General features: G+C 40.7%; 1 protein-coding gene across 2 annotated transcripts in view; it reads left to right on the top strand.

The window, feature by feature from the left end:
* The window catches only part of LOC111263185 (diuretic hormone receptor), a 134,484-nt gene that overhangs the window by 83,546 nt on the left and 43,887 nt on the right, over positions 1-7,051 (top strand). Inside the window, exon 2 of one of the 2 annotated variants that reach the window (XM_022838073.2) lies at positions 3,437-3,852. The exons of the other annotated variant lie outside the window; for it this stretch is intronic. The gene's annotated coding sequence lies outside the window, so the exon portion shown is untranslated. The remainder of the gene's footprint in view (positions 1-3,436; positions 3,853-7,051) is intronic. 2 annotated transcript variants of the gene reach the window in all.

Raw genomic sequence — 7,051 nt, forward strand, 5'->3', positions numbered from 1 at the left:
GGCTTAAAGCATAAAGCTGTCGTCTGCATGAAAGAACTTAACCGTCTCAAGCAGGCAACTTGTCCGAAAGCGAACGATTGCCAGCGAAACGATAAACAGCAGGCCTAAGGAAGGTGGCAAAGGCAACCGCAGCAGCAGGAATATCAAGAGGGACATTGCTCAATACAGCCGCCCAGAAAACGCGGCAAAATGCGTACGTATTAGAACCTGCGATTTCTCACCCTTGGGCTTATCTCTCCGCTTTATACACAGCCATGAACAACTTGATTTGGCCTGCAGGATGTTAAGTCTCTACTTATATATCTAGCTTACTATTTATATAAAGTTAGACATGATATGTTATCCGCGAGCAAAGGTTAGGTCAATCTCATTTTTATAGCATCAAGAGATGCAGATTATCGACGAACCATCTGAATATTTGCGTTGTTCGTATATGCTTCTTGGTGCGCAGGAGTATTTCCAACAGGGCTTCATTGAAGACTTGTGAAGATATGTGTTGTCAGCGAAAATGCGCGTCGTAAATTAGATAAGTAGACTAGACAGACTTGCGTGTTACTGAGAAAGGCCAAAGCAGTTTACTGAGTTGTAGTCTTTCCCGAGCCACCTCCACCAGTCACCTAATTCCTTGCTCTGCGCCATTTGGCTATAGCCTAGGTATATTTATACTCGGTTAGGTACACTACAGCTGCAGATTGGCTAGTGATGCTTGTGCACATTGACTGGCATCTGCATGTTGGCATTGCATGTTGTACTTCATTCGTTCCATCAAACGGACAACGCTGAGGTTCGCGTTCTTCATATAAGGGACTTACAGAATGTACGGCAGTGCACGTGTATCCTTAGGGCTAAAACGTTTTTCAAAAGAGATGGAGTCCTGACTGAGACGCGTGGATAGCGGGTCGCCTTGGAAAGAACGGACGGGAAGAGCCATAAAGAGTGGATCGGCACCGAATTCCTGCTTAATATCAGTAGACGCAGGGGTACGTCGGGACGGGGGGAAGGGGTCTCAGCGATAACGCCAATGTAGCCGACAACGAAAATAACAACCGGCAGACGAATAGCGGCCTAACAGGGACGAGCTGCGAAGGACGGAGGCAGGCCACGAACGTGACTTTGGTCTGTGTTCGACGATCTTTGAGGCAAAGTCTCCCTGCAATGATGCTGGGTTAAGTTAAGGCATTGCTGTGCACTTTTTTTTGATGGGCAAAATCATCTGAATACGCGGTAAATCACAAGTCACTGCAATTACAGCATAAACGCAAAAACGAAATTTGTTTGAAAGAAACGAGGAGATTTGTAAGTAGATGCTTGAAATGCAAATAATTAAAAAAAAATAATAGAAAAGTAATCGTATAGATCGCCTATTTTTTCGATGTTAAAGTATTTCTTTTTTTTTTTTTTACTAAAGATGGTTATTTACTGTCGAGTTGTTCTAGCGAACGAAATTTTAATTGCATGGCTATGTATTGTTTGTATATGTATCATCATCGTAGCTATCAGATTGTATTGTATTTCACCTACCAGTATTTTCTTTTTATCTATATTATAGTACTAACACTCGGTGTCTCTCTTCCCGTATGATTGTCAAGAGGTGTCTTCTCCGAGTGTGGAAGGTTACCAATTAAATTACCGGATGACGTAGCCGCTGGGCGCGAAGCCCTCGAGACCATTTCATTGTCTTCATCACAAAAGAAGAATAGGCTGATAAAGAAATGTTTGTGTTCTGGTCTGGTTCCTTTTATGGGCCTTAAAAGTTTCATTCTGGATAAATATTTACGTACTTCCAGTCACATTCTCACTTTTTGCTGTCGAGGTACTTCCCCATCGAGCGTAATGCTATGTAAAACTACTCTGGCCTTTTTGGGCAGTTCACTTGGCACGGTTTAGAACTTCTGAGAGGCTCATATTGAAAGCTGTCTGTTTTTCCAAGCACAAAATATCTAAATTAAACTCGCGGCCGAAAAATTCTACTTTTTTGCGATTCAAATGTAAAATTATGATTTTTCCTTTTTTTTTTTTTAAATCGTTGAGAACTAATGATTATTGTGTCGACGTGGAGATTAAGAAGCAAGTGAACGAAAATTAAGTTACAGCAAGATATTGGGGCTACGAAACCTTTAACAGTTTAGCAGACTTATATACAAGCAGAGTAACTGGATGACGAGAAGACATTAAGCTGTGTGAAGCTTGAGCCGTAGTTTGGCGCCGTGTATGGTGCATTTGTGCTACTGTGTCGTAGAGTTAAAGTCAGCTATTTCCTTGATACACGCAATGCCGGTTTCGATGGAACAACCGATAGAGGAATAGCCATGTTGCAGCACAAGGTCATTTGAATGATACCACTGAAAGCAAATCAGATCATTACGACAAATTAATGGAACTCGTGAAGCAGGGTAAGTGTAATAGGAGGTTAGGTCAGTGAAGTAATTACAGCAAGCCAGTGAGGTAATAGGTTAACTGAGTCACAGAAACGGAGCTAGTGTAACTGGATAGTTGTAAGAGAGTAACGCAAATAATAGAACAGAGCTTCATCAGATGTAATTGAGCCTTACTTTATGCGACTTTATCAATGCGAACGTATTGTACGGCGCATTTCCGTGAGAAATAGGTTTGCCAAAAATATCATGGGTGGACAAAGCTACCAATAGTCTGCGGAAAGTAAGTATCAGCTGCATGAATTGAAGACGAAGTCCGCTGCTTTGAACCTCAAGGTGGGACGGCATCCGCTTGCTGAGCCCCAATTTTACGGACTTAATGATAACGAATAATGATGAAGACCTTTGAAAGAGGAGATACAGCACACTGTATTTATATCTATTATTATGTACCTACCTAGTATTTTGAGCAACTTCTTATGTTTCCGATTATCATTAGAAAGTATGGCAACTTGGACTATTTTATTAAATACAGTCATTTATATTACTCTCAATTCTGGTAGCAAAGGCTGACGAAGCACAATCAGACGAGGTCCGGTCCTCCGGATAGGAATTGCAATTCTAACAAAATACACTTAGCTAAGGCTTAACTCTAATTTAAAAAGAACTAATATTCTCTATGTCAAGTACACTTCCACCTTTTTACAGATTGCTTGCTACCATACATTTGCTTGCCATTTTTACCAATCAGTATCCTATTGTTCAGCGAACTCGCGGACAAGAGGCTACAAAAACAGCATCATAGCATCTTCTATTTATCACGCTTTAGTAGTCGCCCCGTTTGTCATTGTGAGATGTTCGATAGAACAAGTTTAAGCTTGAGAATATCCGACCTATTCGTGAGGCTTGTTAGTACAAGATTGCTTTATCATCTTCGTTCCACTGCAATAGAGAAACAGGAAAGGCATCGAGTCCCGTCTCGACTTCGTATAGAACATGTTTTTCAGTAGTTGACAATCTGACTTCACACTTTTACAATTTCTTTCTCTGATTGATTGCAGGAAGTTGAGTCAGAAGGGTAGAACTATCAAAGCATCGTTATCCTAGCTATTGTCGTTAACTAGTCTCGTAGCGACTTCTTTCTGGTGTGCGGATACCACCTCTGGGCCTTGTGGAAAAGCCACAAGTGATTGCTCCGTACGTGGTAAGCGTCGTTAGAGCCAGATAACAGCTAGACAAGCAGCAGCTAAAGAAACGGTGAAGCGGAAACCAAAAGTGATAAGGGGCAGAAAAAAATTATTAGGAGTTCTCCAGGGGAGGATGGGTCCCGTTTCACGACTCGGCCCATTCTCGCTGACGACACCCAAACAGCAGCAGTCAAGCCTTTGCCTGAAGAAGCCGTGCGTTCTCTAGGGCAGGCTTTGGCAGTCGCTTGCAACGTGACATATCCGTTTCATGTAAGCAACGAATACGCCAAGTGAGTTAGCTACGTATTCCCTATTTTTTAGTAGATTTTTTTGTCCTATGGGTGCTTTTTGTTTTTAATTACCTTTGATTATCAATATGCTGTCACGTTAGAATCGTCGAATGGAAAAGTGTTTACGATAAGCAGTTCAAGATAGCAATACTAGCTACACACCAGAATAGATCCAATTATTTTGTCGCTCCGCCAATGCTAAATGAGTAACAAATTCTAATACTGCCTATGGATCCCTTAATCTTATTTATTTTAGTTTTTCTTTTCATTTTCATAGTTAAATAACGTTCTATATTATTTCGTTCTATAAAAATTCATTCTCCTACAACCTTTTTTAGGCTGCTTGGATTCAATAAACGCGTTATTTAGTATTGCTTAAGACGGCTCCACGAAATCTGTTCGCGCCGGGTTTCAAACCCAGATTACCATGTGACCCTTAATATAGTAGGCAATCACATTATTACTGCACCGTCATGGGAGTGAGCTATACCGACTGGGTAATTCTATAACAAATGCGCTCGGGAATTGCTCGTGACTCTGAATTATATGAAATAAATGGGATCAAATCTGGTGAGACAAATACTTTATCTCTCTAGCATAACAACAAGATGCAAGCTTGTAATATGCTTCGTGTTAGAATGCGTCACTGCCACTCTTACCACCTATTTATCTACCATGTTTAATAACTACCTATTTCAGTTAGCGAAATTTTCTTATGAAAGGCATATTCAGGTCAAAGGTGTAATTTCGTTACGTAGAAAATATGTATATATCTAAATTCTGTATTTGATATGACTGTGATAATAGGATCAGACGCGATTACGTAGCATCTGTACTCCGCATTGTATTGAACGATAACGACTGTATCGTAATAGGGTACCGTTTATGTTAAATCTCAACTATGGACACTGCAGCTAGAAATGCTACGTGATGGGCTGCTCCGGGAAGCCGGCCACTCTTAGCAGGTCGGATTATGGGAGATCTACATTGTCTGCTCTTGATGTTCTCCTTTTTCATAGTTTAACTATCAATAGGCTCCATGCAAGACTGAAGTATGGATAAGAATACCTAAGCTTACCTTCTGATCTTTTCCGGTGGTGTTACTAGATTTCCGGCCTTTTTTTTTTTTTAGCATGTAATTAACTTGTGAGGCGTGCTTTGCATCAAAGCGCATTAAGGTTGATCTGATGTTATCTGCTCGCGAGCTTGTCCTCCACACGGCCATATTTTTCCCTTTTAGAGAACGCGAAACCCCGTGAAGGAGGATTCATAGCTAAAAACAGGTTTAATAGACACCTAGCCCATCGTAAATGCTACCATTTTTGCCCGAGGTAGCCCTTAGGTCGCGAACATTTGGCCCATAATGATCTAGATCAGTCCGTCAGTGAAATCAACACCATAATGTTCATTTCGCTGGCGGACGCAGGCCACTTACCGATCTGGGGTTGCCGTGGGGTAAAAAAAATTGGAAGCTGTCTGCAAAATAGCCAGTTTCAACTGATCATTTAATTTGCTTTGAACAAACACTACTCACACAGTGTTGAAAAGAAGTCACGTATACCGCAGGATGCATTAGAATATATCATATGATGTTCTGCGCATTGAAGTTCGTTATGAATAGCCCTACAATAACGTCTGATCAGTTAGGTTTATAATACAGTTCTATCATTAACATACAAAAAATAATTTAGCAAATATAGCAAATTTTCTATAAATGCTAGAAGAGTTGCTCTGTCATGTGTACGGACTTTGCTGGACGAGACTATTTTATTTTTCGAAAATGAAAAACTCACGTAGTACACTACACCAAAAAAACCTGACCTAGACAGATGACTTTTTTTATAACCCTAGTTCCTACCCACTTTCACTTGTACTTTGTCATTTCACCGATTTTACATATTTGAGTACAATGAGCAATGAGTTCTACCGAAAAAAAAAAGAAAAAAGGACAGATGGAGAAACGTTATCAACAGACATCTGCGGTACTGTCTTATCACCTGCTTTTGGGTAGGGTTCATTAGTCTCTAATCTTCGGCCAAAGAACACTTATGAACAGTGTACTTAATATGATTAGATGATACCTATCGAGCCAAGCAAATTTATACGATTGTAAAATAGAGGTACGGACTGCATAGTCAAGAGGGTTAGCAAGGCAAACAATTACTAGATTCGTTTAATAGTCGCCAATGTAACCACCTCCCATTATGAAGGCAGATAGTAACGGGCTTAGTTGAAACTAAATAAGACAATGTTCGAAATAAGCCGTTGCTTTTTTTCTGATTGAAGCCAAAGTGGCTACGCGGAAAATTTAACGAAAACTGCTTAGGTTTAGGTCTATAATAATTAAATTAATAAATAAAAAAAAATTATAAAGAAGCAATGACAGTAATAGTAAGGGTCTAGTTCTTGTTCGCATGGGCCGCGGCAGCTTTTCCTTCTAACGAAAAATTAACTTAGAGCACAACTCCCATCTTCATTCTGTTGCGCTACTTAAGTTAAACTGGTGCATTATAACGCATGGCAGCGTGCTTACTTAAAATAAGTGTAACGGTAAAATGACATGATTACGATTTTGAAGGAACTTTTTGTTAGACCGGTGCGTCAAACTTCATTTTGCATAGTTCCGCTTTAACGTAACTGTTAAGTGTGTACGCTGTAAAGGCGAAAAGCGAGATTGAATTCAGATATTGTTCCGAAGCAGTCGCGAGAATAATGTCAACGGCGAAAAAGGCAGCCAAGGAGCGATGAACGAAGAAAGGACTGGACGGTACCCAAAGGCCACCGGCCATAGCTTGTACTGCTTGGCTCTCCCGGGTCTACTTCAACGATTGTCTTCCCCGCGCGTTTCATGGTTGCCTATCGTCTCCGAAGAAGATCCCGAAAGGAGCGTTTCAGAAACTAATTGAATTGGCGATCCCATCAGGAGCTAACTGCTGTTGACGCCTTTATCCTCCATGTTTTGCCCACTTTTCTTCTTTCATGGATTGTTCGTTGTGTGTTCCTCGCTGACATGAATGGTTAGGTTCGAACGCGGAAAGATAAATAAACTCGAGCGAAAGTTGTTGTTACCCCAAAGACGTACCAAGGAGCAGCCCCAGATATGTTCTTGTTTACGTTGGTTCTCTATACAGAGCTTTGGGCGTATTTCGCGGCGTACATCGATATTTTTCTATGATAAAAGCAATAACTGTTTCGATCC

The sequence above is a fragment of the Varroa jacobsoni genome, unplaced genomic scaffold (assembly GCF_002532875.2).
Source record: "Varroa jacobsoni isolate VJ856 unplaced genomic scaffold, vjacob_1.0 scaffold_742, whole genome shotgun sequence".
Lineage (NCBI taxonomy): Eukaryota > Metazoa > Arthropoda > Arachnida > Mesostigmata > Varroidae > Varroa > Varroa jacobsoni.